This window comes from Salmo salar, chromosome ssa12 (assembly GCF_905237065.1).
Source record: "Salmo salar chromosome ssa12, Ssal_v3.1, whole genome shotgun sequence".
NCBI classification, from domain to species: domain Eukaryota; kingdom Metazoa; phylum Chordata; class Actinopteri; order Salmoniformes; family Salmonidae; genus Salmo; species Salmo salar.
In genome coordinates this window covers 12,410,001-12,424,198 of record NC_059453.1, presented here as the reverse complement: position 1 = coordinate 12,424,198, position 14,198 = coordinate 12,410,001, and the positions used below count along the sequence as shown (strand labels likewise).

Sequence of the window (14,198 nt, the reverse complement as noted above, 5' to 3'; positions counted from 1 at the left end):
AGAACACACCTTCCACGTCGTTCATTATTTTCCATAGATTCCATAGATTATCCCTTACATAGCAGGGTTATAAGCCTCGCTGTCTCCCTGCCCGACCTCAGAAACAATGTTTCCCTTTAGAATGGCCAGCTCTGTACGGTTTTGCGCCCCATCTGCCTCGTGTGGTGGAGGAGATCTTCCTGGGCTATACTCAACCTTGTCTCAGGGTAGTAAGTTGGTGGTCAGTTGATTTCCCTCTGGTGGTGTAGGGGCTGTGCTTTAGACAAAGTGGGTGGAGTTATATCCTGCCTGGTTGGCCCTGTGGGCCACAGTGTCCCCTGACCCCCTTCCTGTCTCAGCCTCTAGTATCTATGCTGCAATAGTCTATGTGCCTCGGGGCTAGGGTCAGTCTGTTATATCTGGTGTATTTCTCCTGTCTTATCAGGTTTCCTGTGTGAATTTAAGTATGCTCCCTCTAATTCTCTCCATCTCCCCTCCCGGAGGACCTGAGCCCGAGGACCATGCCTCAGGACTACCTCGCATGATGACTCCTTGCTGTCCCCAGTCCACCTGATCGTGCTGCTGCTCCAGTTTCAACTGTTCAGCCTGTGGCAATGGAACCCTGACCTGTTCACCAGACGTGCTACCATGTCCCGGACCTGCTGTTTTATAAAGCCCTTTTTACATCATCAGATGCCACTAAGTGCTGTACATTATGCGGTATTGTGTGTAGATTGATGTGGGGGAAAAAACAATTGAATTCATTTTAGAATAAGGCTGTAATGTAACAAAATGTGGAAAAGTGAAGTGGTCTGAATAGTTTCTGAGTGCAGTGTATCTCCTTGTGGAATAATGAAATTGTATGAATTGAAGTATCAAATAACGTTTTAATGAAAATATGTAATTCATTGTTATTTTAATATGTTGGAATAAAAGCAATAAGGCACACGAGGCAGTGCTGTATTCATGATACATCACTGCCTCATGTGCCTTAGTGCTTTTAGAAAATGGTTACCAACATATGAAATACAGTATACAGCCTGGTATGGCAACTGCTCGGCATCTGACCGTAAGGCGCTACAGAGGGTAGTGTGTACGGCCCAGTACATCACTGGGGCCAAGCTTCCTGCCATCCAGGACCTATATAATAGGCAGTGTCAGAGGAAAGCCCATGAAATTGTCATAGACTCCTGCCACCCAATACATGTTTTCTCTGCTACCGCATGACAACCGGTACCGGAGCGTCAAGTCTAGGACCAAAAGGCTCCTTAACAGCTTCTACCCCCAAGCGATAAGACCGCTGAACAATTAATCAAATGGCCACCGGACTATTACGTTGATGTACTAGGCCGACGCACTACCCTCTGTAGCGCCTTGCAGTCGGAGGCCGAGCAGTTGCCATACCAGGCAGTGATGCAACCAGTCAGGATGCTCTCGATGGTGCAGCTGTAGAACCTTTTGAAGATCTGAGGACCCATGCCAAATATTTTCAGTCTCCTGAGGAGGAATAGATTTTGGTGTGCTTGGACCATGTTAGTTTGTTGGTGATGTGGACACCAAGGAACTTGAAGCTCTCAACCTGCACCACTACAGCCCCATCGATGAGAATGGGGGCGAGCTCGGTCCTCCTTTTCCTGTAGTCCACAACCATCTCCTTTGTCTTTATCACGTTGAGGTAGAGGTTGTTGTCCTGCCACCACACTGCCAGATCTCTGACTTCCTCCCTATAGGCTGTCTCGTCGTTGTCGGTCATCAGGCCTACCACTGTTTGTCATCGGCAAACTTAATGATGGTGTTGGAGTCATGCCTGGCCGTACAGTCATGAGTGAACAAGGAGTACAGGAGGGGACTGAGCACGCACCCCTGAGGGGCCCCCATGTTGAGGATCAGCGTGGCAGATGTGTTGTTACCTACCCTTACCACCTGGGGGCAGCCCGTCAGGAAGTCCAGGATCCAGTTGCAGAGGGAGGTGTTTAGTCCCAGGGTCCTTAGATTAGTGATGAGCTTTGAGGGCACTATGGTGTTGAATTCTGAGCTGTAGTCAATGAATAGCATTCTCACATAGGTGTTCCTTTTGTCCAGGTGGGAAAGGGCAGTGTGGAGTGCAATAGAGATTGCATCATCTGTGGATCTGTTGGGGCGGTATGCAAATTGGAGTGGGTCTAGGGTTTCTGGGATAATGGTGTTGATGTGAGCCATGACCAGCCTTTCAAAGCACTTCATGGCTACAGATGTGAGTGCTACTGGTCGGTAGTCATTTAGGCAGGTTAACTTAGTGTTCTTGGGCACAGGGACTATGGTGGTCTGCTTGAAACATGTTGGTATTACAGACTCAGACAGGGAGAGGTTGAAAATGTCAGTGAAGACACTTGCCAGTTGGTTAGCGCATGCTCGGAGTACACGTCCTGGTAATCCCTCTGGCCCTGCGGCCTTGTGAATGTTGACCTGTTTAAAGGTCTTACTCACATAGGCTGCGGAGAGAGTGATCACACAGTCGTCCGGAACAGCTGATGCTCTTTTGAAAAATTGTCGAAAACATTTTCAAATAATTAGAGAAAAAAGAATACAGCAATATATATTCATAGTAACAAATAACTCAATGTTACTTCTATCATTTTGATCAGACGCACATATACACACATACTTGTACTACAATTTCAGCATCTTATGTTTTCTTACTTTGTGTTTTCTCATTTTGGACAAATTTGTAAAAGCCGTCCTGGATAAATGGTCGACTCATAATCACAAAAATATTACATGACCAAATCAAATTTTATTGGTCACATACACATGTTTAGCAGATGTTATTGCGAGTGCAGAGAAATGCTTGTGAAAAATAGTTATTCCCAGCTGTATGTAATAACACAACATTTTCTGGGCTAACAATGTAAGAAATAATACATAAAAAAAATACTGCAAAGTTTCCTAAGGACTGGAAGTGAGGCGGCCCTCTATGTTGGCACCATCTTTAGACAGCAGACAGCAGTACATAAATAAATCAAATTCTCCTTACAATAACCACTTTGGTTTAACAAAACGGCATACAAAATCTCAATCAAATAGTTGGTGTTTTATTTTCTTACATGCATGCAAGGTACAAAGGGACAGAATAGAATATAATCGGTTAAATATCCTTCATGGGTTAAAAAAAGCACCATAAAAAAAGCACCATGAAATGACCCATGTTTCACTACACAGACATGATAGTAATATTATATACATTGAAAATGTAAGAACACATTTAGTTTGATCCCTAAGCATCTCATAAAAAAAGATGAACATAAAAAAATGAAAGGGCAATAGACCAACAATACTCAACGGGATATGACCATAAGATCATGGTTTCAACAAAAACATTTTTTTAAAGCATTTAAATGTTTCTTCCAAGAGAAACAAGTATTTGTACGAAACCCCTCCCGAGCAGGAGGGGAGTCTGCTCCTCATTGGTCGACACACACAACTAATCAACCAGATCACCACCACCTGAAAGGGGTGGGGCTAGCCCTTTAAATGACCTGCAGTCATTAGTTCTCTCTCAACCAAACAGCACAGATCACTCAACGGTGCCATTGCCTGTGAGCATTGCCTGTGAGCATTGCCTGTGAGCATTGCCTGTGAGCAGCAGCCAAGGTATGTAGTTTGTACTGTTATGTAGATTGATATTGTTTCTGGTTTGATTGTTGTGCACTTCTTATTTGCTCATTGTGTAACACTAGCATGTGGAGTACTACATTTGGGTATGTTTGCCCTTTATTTACCATGTGCCTCTGTTTTGCATCAACATTGTGTTTTTGTTTGTTCCTTGACATCTCCATTTTATTAACAGTTATACTGTCGGAACCCTACGAAGACCAGATACACATCTATTCAATAGAAGGTCAAGGCTACCCTCTTTCTGTTCATGCAGACACACCCACTGTGTTACTGCCCAGCCATCCTGCCAATACTAATCTATTTCACACTTCAGAACTATCACATCTAGTATCTTTGTTGTTAACCAGATCTGTACTTATTTTAGGAGGCTTTCTGTTTTCCACCCCTCCTGTCCATTATGCTGTCTTTTGATACAGTTAGAAATTCTTTGCTAATGCTAGTCCTGCTACTCCTGCTATTATTACTACTCCTGCTGGTACTCCCAATGCTAGTCCTACAACTCCTACTGCTGATCTTGCCGTACCTGCTGCTACTACCAATGCTAGTCCAGCTCTTCCTCTTGATCTCGCTAGTTTTGCTATTCCCAATGCTGGTCTGGTTGCTACTGTTGGTCCCGCTACTCTCACTACTCCTGAGATTATTAACTTAATGGCTGCTGCCAGAAGAGCTGCTGCTGTAGCACCCCAAGTTGTAGACCTGCTCTTTATCTTCTGGGCTGTGATCTCAGTCTGAGCATTAAGATCCATCTCGTTGGTGTAGTGCCACCCCTTTATTCACCTCCACCATCTCTTCTATCTTCTCCAGCAGCTCTGTGATCTGACTGTGGTCCTCCCTATTGTCATTATTGAATGAGTGATATCTGCCTCCACAGCTGTTGAGTGGCTGTAGGTTCTGTTTCATGTAGTCATCCACGGTTTCCTCTGAGTCGGGGTGAATCAGCACAGGTGACTAATATCATGATGTAGTCCAAGGCATCTTCTCCGACGTTCTGCTGGATCCACTTCAGTGTTCCCCCTCGTCCTCTGTCAACCTTATCCCCAGCAGGAACACATGGGGTCTTAGCCAGATGCATCATGGGCATCTCACTACTTCTGTCCTCGCCCAGTCCTGGGGTGTCCAACACTTCAATTTGCCTCCCTACTCTGTTTCTCACATGCTTTGGTGACCGACTCAGGAGATGAGTCCACTTTAAAGGCCTCTCTCCCAAGGATGGTGTTTCCTGTTGCACTCTTCCCTGCTCCAAGCGGAACAATCCTCAGATCAGTTTTGTTCTTCAGATACTATAGAAGAAACAGTTAGACAGGCTTTAAAGGTACACTATACAGATATTAGTAAAAGATGCAAAAACACAACTCCAGACCGGGAAGCCTAGAAATAGAACATATCTACCGCTTCTTGGACTTGCTTCCAATGAGAATGACAGATCTATCTCACATTTCTATGTGAATTTGGTGTGGTCTCCCAAAAAGTGACTTTGTACCTTTAATAGACTTAATGCCCTTTGATTATCAGCAATACTCAGTGCACAACAAAGGCACTAAGATGTTTTTTTCCCTGACTGTGGACTTGCCAGATTGTGGAGGTAAGATAAATGTAAGCATTATTATTATTATTATTAATATTGTTCTCACACATGTACAAGTGTGTATTGGCTCTTTTTTTGCATGTCTCACCCTGAGTGGGGGCAAGGGATCAGCTATTATTGATGGTGACCCTGGAGCAACAAGGGCACATCAATAGACTTTTCACCTAGTCAGCACGGGGATTGGAATCAGTTACTTTTTTGTAACTGGCCCAATGCTCTGAACCGCTAGCATACCTGCCACCTGACATGTGTGTGAAAAGGGAGCACTGCTCAGTCAATACTTACTGTTGAGAGGTACTGAAATGCTAGCTCTCTTCCGCTCTACTGTTGATATAAAAACAGAGTAAATTGTACTGACAACATACTCTAGATTAAAATACATTTAAGAATTCTCCACAACCCTGACCGACTTACCTGTACCAGACGATGATGCCATAGCTTTCTCCTGGTGGATGCTCTGAAATTACAAACATCTTTTACCATCCTATAGTATTCAAGAAGATTTGCACTTATAAAAAAATTATATATATTTTTTTTTCTCGATAAATCAGTATACATACAGACAATGATAAAATATGCTAGGGGGTACAACAGACATATTATACAAAGACCTTAAAACAATCAATGTGTGCATCTTAACAGCTTTCTTATTAGAACAATGTATAATAAGTCTTAATGTAATGCTTGTTTTCCTTCTAGAAAACAAGTGTTTTTTATTAGTAAATTTATGAATATGACATTTTGCCATTGGCACAATTAGATTTATAAGGTACTTGTTTCTTTATCTTTATGGTTAAGGAAACCGAGCAGCACATTCTCTCAAACAATTTATCAAGAATATTAATTATAAAACTGAATATCTTTTCATAATTGTTTACATTTAGACAATGCCAAAATAAATGTGAAACTGTTTCTGGATGCTCAACAGAAAAAGTACAATGAATGTTAATGTCTTTCAGTTTCTTCAGGTAATGATTTGCAGGGTAATACTTATGGATCGTTCTGAAAGAGACCTCTTTGACCTTGTGATAAGAGAATTATCTAATAAAGGTAAATGAATCAATAAACCATGATGAATTATTAGTCATACAGCAGGTTTAATGAATAATCAATGTAGGGATCTATTGGTCTGATTAGTTCCGGAAAGTCCAGGAACCACTGGAGAGGGAAAGAAATGTGTGTATGCAATTAGTATAGAGAGATAGAGGGGCAGATGGTCAAGGGAGTAAAACCTGAGAGTTCCTAACCTTGAAGGAAAGGAACAGGCTGAGCCAGAAGGTGCTAAACAGTGAGAAGTTTATGGGGGTTGCAGGTCACCAACGGATTGTGTGTAAATGCATGTGCGTAAGTTAGCAAGAACTATATAATGACTGTTTTGTTATCCTGACACCAGAACGTTCTCTGAATAAAGCTACAGAAACCTTTTGCAGAAAGCTGAGTCCTTGCCTAATTATTTTAACCCATTGTCTTACAAACCTTGGGCATTAGTCAAGGCGACTTGATTATTATCATTGAGATATAAAATTATTTTAACACCTTGTTAACAAGCAAGTATTTGTGTAGTAATAACCAGACTTTTTCCCAACAGATATTAGTGACCGATGTATTCCAGTAACTTGTGACAAAAGGAATGGATACAATATCCCTTTGAAATACAGCACGTCTTTTCCCTATTGGAGAGTCGAATGGATTACGTGAGGGTAGGTCAAGAAGGTGCGGTCTGGCTACACCTCTAAATAACAAGAGTTCCAGATGGAATGGCATCAAAGGCTATGGTGAACTCTCTAGGTGTTACAGGGATATTGTAACGAGAAATTCCTCATAACTGAGTAACAATCCTTCTGCGTTAAGTTGACACACCAGTAGGATATGATTATTGAACCAGTTAAAAAAAAAAATAAAGACTTGTTTCTATACAAAATGTCCTTATTGTTCCAAATGAAATACCTATGCGGGGAAATATTGTTCATATATTAATGACCACGCTAAGAATACTTGTCTGTGAAAAGCAGATCATTTTGCAGGAATCTTATCAATGTCATAGTTACAAAGTAACATAAAATTGAGGCCACCAAAACAGGAGAAGATATGAGGGGTGAAATTCCAAATTGAAGTGGGATTCTTTTAAAATATGTTTAGCCCAATTTATCATAAGTATTATTCAAAGTAGGAAAATCTAAAAAATGGAGTCCACCATATATGAGTTCGTAATATGAGTACGATTTTTTTTTTTTCTTCTCCAGATGAAGTTGAAAAGCACCTGGTCAACCGCTTTACCTATTTTGTTGTCAAGATATAGGGACTGGGCTGCATAAGTAAGTCTGGAGATACCTTCAGTTTTAGAAAGCAATACTCAACCTTTCAAGGATAAATCCCTCTGCAACCAATGGTTCAACTTTTTTTTTTTCTTCAATAATAGGTATAAAATTGAATGAGCATCTTTCCTGTTAATCCTTAGATATGGTAATCCTAAGGTATGTTACTTTTTCCTTGACTGGAATATTGCATATAGAGGGTATCAGTCTTTAACAAACAATTCGCACTTAATTTTTAGGCAAAGACCAGATGCTTTGGAAAATATATTTATCACATCGACTGCTCTAGGAATCTGGTCAGCATCTTTCAAAAAGAGGGTTGTCATCTGCAAGTTGACTTACGATAATATCTCTGTCCGCAATAGAGATCCCTTTTATATTACTGGATTTAACAAAACTTGTGAGAAGTTGGCTTGCAAGCAGGAAGAGGTAAGGTGAAATTGGGCAACCTTGCCTAATTCCTCTTTTCAAATCAAATCTAGGATAAGTGCCATGCTTTAATTGAACTGTTCCCATTCATATAGTTTTTCTTTCCATAAAGGTATTGATTTAAAAAAAGTAATTTGAACACATACATTTTACATTAGTCTTAACTAGAGAAACAAACATACAATTCTGAAAACGATATACTCTGTAGTTTAATTGTTGGTAACCAGATCTGTACTACCTTTTTAGAAGCTTTTCCACCCAGCTCTTGTTGATTTTGTTCTACATTCTTTTTTTAATCTCTGCAAATGCTACTCCTACTATTCTTGCTGGTATTCCCAAAGCTAGTAGTGATACTCTTACTGCTGTTACTCCTGCTGCTAGTACGCATTCTGTTACCCCTACTCCTGTTGCTCCTCCTAGTACTCCTAATGGTATTCCCAAAGCTAGTAGTGATACTCTTACTGCTGTTACTCCTCCTCCTGTTGCTCCTGCTCTTCTTCCTCCAGCTCTTTATCCTCCTGCTGCACCTACTCCACCTCCTCCTCCTGTTACTCCTCCTGCTGTTTCAGTAGTGTCCCAAGCTGTACTCTTCATCCTCTGGACATCCTCACATTGTGTAGTCACATACTCAGAAGAGAACTCTTCTTTTAATACCTTTTTGGTGTTTATAGAACTTGTTCTTTATCTAATGCATTACAACCACTACTCCACTAATACAGCTTCTGCTACTACGTCTGACTGGGAATACCACTGGGATTATCTATAGACAATGTCTTTCAGTCCTGAGATGTGTTCTGAGTCCAGGAAACTGGCCCACAGTAGGACACTGGTAACACTGGCATGCTTAGTACCACGGTTTAATAATAGGTCTTCCGTTATCAAGTTTATAGAGGTGGTAAAATAATTAGGAAAAGGAGCTATGAAGGGAAGAAAGAGAATTAGGATTATGCAAAGAGTTAACGTGCATGTGGTCGGGATTCTCCACGGCCAGTAGTATTGATTTCAGTGACAGGCCAGTTGTAGTGATAGACAATCTGCAGTGGGTCTGCAGCTGGATGCATGTAGTTCAGATGGGTTTCTCTTCTACACACTGAATGACAGTTGAGGGGAATCAAATGTAGTAACACAACCTGCCCAGTAGATGGCAAGATGTACTGTGGGCCTATGCAAACTCAAAGCAGTGACATCACAGATTGTGTAATCTTGTTTTAAAAAATGTTGCAGTACAGCATGAACACAAGATATACAGCTGTTTCAATTAATATAATCCAAAATGACAAAATAATATTGTTAGAAGTTGAAATAATGGCACAGATGCTCTTTTTTATGGAACACTGCAGTAGCCTAGGATTACTGCAGGGGACAAATCTAAGCATTATGTCAGTTTGACTTCAAATTGACAAAGTGGCTGCAGGATCTTCTATCCAACCGAGTCCGGAGCTAAATGAATCCCCACAACATCCATTTTTCTGTCAACCTATGCATTGAGTGAGTCTGGGATATGGGAGGTTCACATTTGTTTCCTCTATAAGCCATAATGGAATCTCATAATACCGGTTTGATCATGGTGTAAAGGGGGTGCATCAAACGCCACACCCATTTACTAATGGTACACATGTCAATAAAATATTAATTTTATACTTATGTTGCATGCAAGGCACAATAGACAAATTCAATTTAATCAGTGATATCCTTCATTGATTATTTTAAAAACACCATGAAATTACCCATGTTTCACTACACAAACATGATAGTAACATTTATTCACATTGCAATGATAAATAAGTGGGATAGACTGATTTTTAAAAGTACATAAGTTCCTTCCATAAAGGTATATTGATGTAAATTTGTTTTATAATTTGAACACACACATTTTACATTAGTCTTAACTAGTGAAACAAACACACAATTCTGAAAATGATATACTCTCATGTAGTTTAATTGTTGCTGTTAACCAGATCTGTACTACCTTTTTCGAGGCGTTCTCTTTTCCACCCGCCTTTTGTCAATTTCGGTGTACGTTTATTTTAAAAATCTCTCCAAATGCTACTCCTGCAAATGCTGCTACTCCTGCTCCTGCTATTCCTGCAGGTATTCCCAAAGCTAGTACCACTACTGCTCCTGCTACTCCTCCTAGTACTGCTGCTAGTACACCTTCTGTTACTCCTGCTCCTGTTGCTGCTCCTGCACCACCTCCTGCTGCACCTCCTGCTGCTACTTTTCCTGCTGCTGCTGTTGCTACTCCCCCTTCTCCTGCTGCTACTTTTCCTCCTACTTTTCCTGCTACTCCTGCTGCACCTCCTCCTGCTACTCCCCCTTCTCCTGCTGCTACTTTTCCTGATACTCCTGCTGCTGCTGCACCTCGTCCTGCTGCACCTCCTGCTGCTACTCCTCCTGCTGTTTCAGTAGTGTCCCAAGCTGTACTCTTCATCCTCTGGACATCCTCACATTGTGTAGTCACAGACTCCGAAGAGAACTCTTCTATAAACACCTCTTTGGTGTTTCCTGTTGCACTCATCCCTGCTCCAGTCTTCCCCAGCTGAATGATCCCCAGACCAGATACTGAAAAAGACCGTTACAGACAACAAGAAATAAATGACATGTATTTTCCTTGGTTATCATCCCTGTATGTCGTGGAGGTAAGTCGGACTCAAGTCTTCTGATGAGGCGGCATAAAATACGTGTCACCCTCAGCTTGAGACAGAATGTCCTCTTGGCCTAATGGTTAAGGTGTTGGTTTTCTATGCGGGAGACCAGGGTTCAGATCTGACTGGTGACATGGATGTCAAGTGGAGAGGGCACCACTAAATATATGTAGAGGGAACCAACCAATACTTACAGTCAGGGGTGGAGGTTGACCGATTAATCGGAATGGCTGATTTAATTAGGGCCGATTTCAAGTTTTCATAACAATCGGTAATCGGTATTTTTGGCCACCGATTTGCCAAATAATTTTTTTGTCATTTTTTTCTGGTTACTACGCTCTAACCACCTGCCTTACATTGCACTCCACGAGGAGCCTGCATGGCAGGCTGTTTACCTGTTACGCGACGGCAGCAAGAAGCCAAGGTAAGTTGCTAGCTAGCATTAAACTTATCTTATAAAAAAACTATCAATCTTAACATAATCACAAGTTAACTACACATGGTTGATGATATTACTAGTTTATCTAACGTGTCCTGCGTTGCATATAATCGATGCGGTGCCTGTTAATTTGTCATTGAATCACAGCCTACTTCACCAAACGGGTGTTGATTTAACAAGCGCATTTGCGAAAAAAGCACTGTTGTTGCACCAATGTACCTAACCATAAACATCAATGCCTTTCTTTAAAATCAATAAACAAGTATATATTTTTAAACCTGCATATTTAGTTCATATTGCCTGCTAACATGGAATTGTGTCACATCTCTAGCGTTCATTGCACGCGGAGTCAGAGTATATGCAACAGTTTGGGCTGCCTGGCTCGTTGCGAACTAATTTGCCAGAATTTTACGTAATTATGACATAACATTGAAGGTTGGGCAATGTAACAGGAATATTTAGACTTATAGATGCCACCCGTTAGATAAAATACGGAACGGTTCCGTATTTCACTGAAAGAAAAACATTTTGTTTTTGAGATAGTTTCCGGATTCGACCATATTAATGACCTAAGGCTCGTATTTCTGTGTTATTATGTTATAATTAAGTCTATGATTTGATAGAGCAGTCTGACTGAGCAATGGTAGGCAGCAGCAGGCTCGTAAGCATTCATTCAAAACAGCACTTTCGTGCGTTTTGCCAGCAGCCCTTTGCAATGCATTGTGCTGTTTATGACTTCAAGCCTATCAACTCCCAAGATGAGGCTGGTGTAACCGATGTGAAATGGTTAGCTGGGTGCGCGCTAATAGCGTTTCAAACGTCACTCGCTCTGAGACTTGGAGTGGCTGTTCCCCTTGCTCTGCATGGGTGCGTGAGGAGAGGGACGCAAGCTATACTGTTACACTGGCAATACTAAAGTGCCTATAAGAACATCCAATAGTCAAAGGTATATGAAATACAAATCGTATAGAGAGAAATAGTCCTATAATTCCTATAATAACTACAACCTAAAACTTCTTACCTGGGAATATTGAAGACTCATGTTAAAAGGAACCACCAGCTTTCATATGTTCTCATGTTCTGAGCAAGGAACTTAAACGTTAGCTTTCTTACACGGCACATATTGCACTTTTACTTTCTTCTCCAACAGTTTGTTTTTGCATTATTTAAACCAAATTGAACATGTTTCATTATTTATTTGAGGCTAAATTGATTTTATTGATGTATTATATTAAGTTAAAATAAGTGTTCATTCAGTATTGTTGTAATTGTCATTTTCAAATAAATATATATTTTTTTTAAAAGTCGGCCGATTAATCGGCATCGGTTTTTTTTGGTCCTCCAATAATCGGTATCGGCGTTGAAAAATCATAATCGGTCGACCTCTAGTCAGGGGACCGACCGATACTTACAGTCAGGGGAATGGGTCATCGTATCTCTCTTCCCCAGATCTGTTGAGATATAAAAAGAGGATGTTGTTATTATTATTGTACCAGAACAAGCTCTGCTCGAACATCACTACAACACTGATGCATGCTGACCTCTACAAGATGCCATATCTTTCTCCTGGTGGCCAACTCTGAAATGACATCACCTTGTCAGTGAACCGTACCTGTAATATTATAATTATACTTCATCTAATGCATTACAACCACTACTCCACTGATACAGCTTCTGCTACTACGTCTGACTGACTGGGAATACCACTGGGATTATCTATAGACAATGTCTTTCAGTCCTGAGAAGATGTGTTTTGGGTCCAGGAACCTGGCCCACAGTAGGACGCTGGTAACACTGGCATGCTTAGTACCACGGTTTAATAATAGGTCTTCCGTTATCAAGTTTATAGAGGTGGTAAAATAATTAGGAAAAGGGCTTATGAAAGGATATTAGGAAAGGAAGAAAGAGAGCTAGGATTATGCAAAGAGTTGATGTGCGTTTGGTCAGGATTCTCCACAGCCAGTAGTATTGGTGTTAGTGATCGACAATCTGCTGTGGGTATGCGGATGGATGCATGTTGTTCAGATGGGTGTGAACCTACAACACCCGATGTCACAGGAAGGCCAAAAAGATAATCAAGGACAACAACCACCCGAGCCACTGCCTGTTCACCCCGCTATCATCCAGAAGGCGAGGTCAGTACAGGTGAAACAAAGCTGGGACCAAGAGACTGAAAAACAGCTTCCATCTCAATGCCATCAGACTGTTAAACAGCCATCACTAATATAGAGAGGCTGCTGCCAACATTTAGACTCAAATCTCTGGCCACTTTAATTAATGGACTTAATAAAGGTATCACTAGTCACTTTAAATAATGCCACTTTGATAAATGTTTACATATCCTACATTACTCATCTCATATGTATATACACTGTACTCTATACCATCTACTGCATCTTGCCTATGCCGGACGGCCATCGCTCATCCATATATTTATGTACATATTCTTATTCATTCCTTTACATTTGTGTGTATAAGGTAGTTGTGGTGAAATTGTTAGTTTACTTGTTAGATAATACTGCATGGTCGGAACTAGGACCACAAGCATTTGCTACACTCGCATTAACATCTGCATGTGACCAATAAAATGTTATTTGAACAATGTAGTTCACACCCATCTCTTCTACACACTGAATGACAGTTCAGAGGGGAATCCAATGTAGTAACACAACCTGCCCACTACATGGCAATACGTATCGTAGGCCTATTCAGACTGAAAGTAGTGACCAGCAGTTGTAATTCGTCATTCTACAGCAGACATCCCAGATTTTGTATTTTTGATTGTGTAATCTGCAGTGCACATCAACACAAGATAAGAAACTGTCAAAATGTAATGATTCTGGATTATAAATATTAAAGTATTGATAGAAATTAACATCTGCACATTATTTAATCTTTATATAGAACGCTGGAGTAGCCTAGGATTACCGCGGAAGCAGAGGGCAAATCTAAACGTTACCTCTGTTTTGCAGTTAAATTGACAAAGTGGATGCAGGATCTTCTATCCACCTGACTCCGGATCGAGTTGAATCCCCAAAACCTGAGTTTACTGTCGACTGGTGCACCTAGTGTGGATACAGGTGAAAGTTGCAGACTGGTAGGTTCACATTGTGTTATACACGGAAACAAATCTATCACCTCTTAGAACATGC

At 40.9% G+C, this 14,198-nt stretch overlaps 1 long non-coding RNA gene across 1 annotated transcript; it reads right to left on the bottom strand.

Annotated features, from left to right (window-relative positions):
* Nucleotides 1-9,643: 9,643 nt before the first annotated feature.
* Nucleotides 9,644-14,197, bottom strand: LOC106564214 (uncharacterized). Its single transcript, XR_006758159.1, has 3 exons — nt 14,006-14,197; nt 12,459-12,497; nt 9,644-10,524 (listed from the first exon to the last, which is right to left on the bottom strand). It is a non-coding gene; the product is annotated as an uncharacterized lncRNA (long non-coding RNA).
* Nucleotide 14,198: the final 1 nt, after the last annotated feature.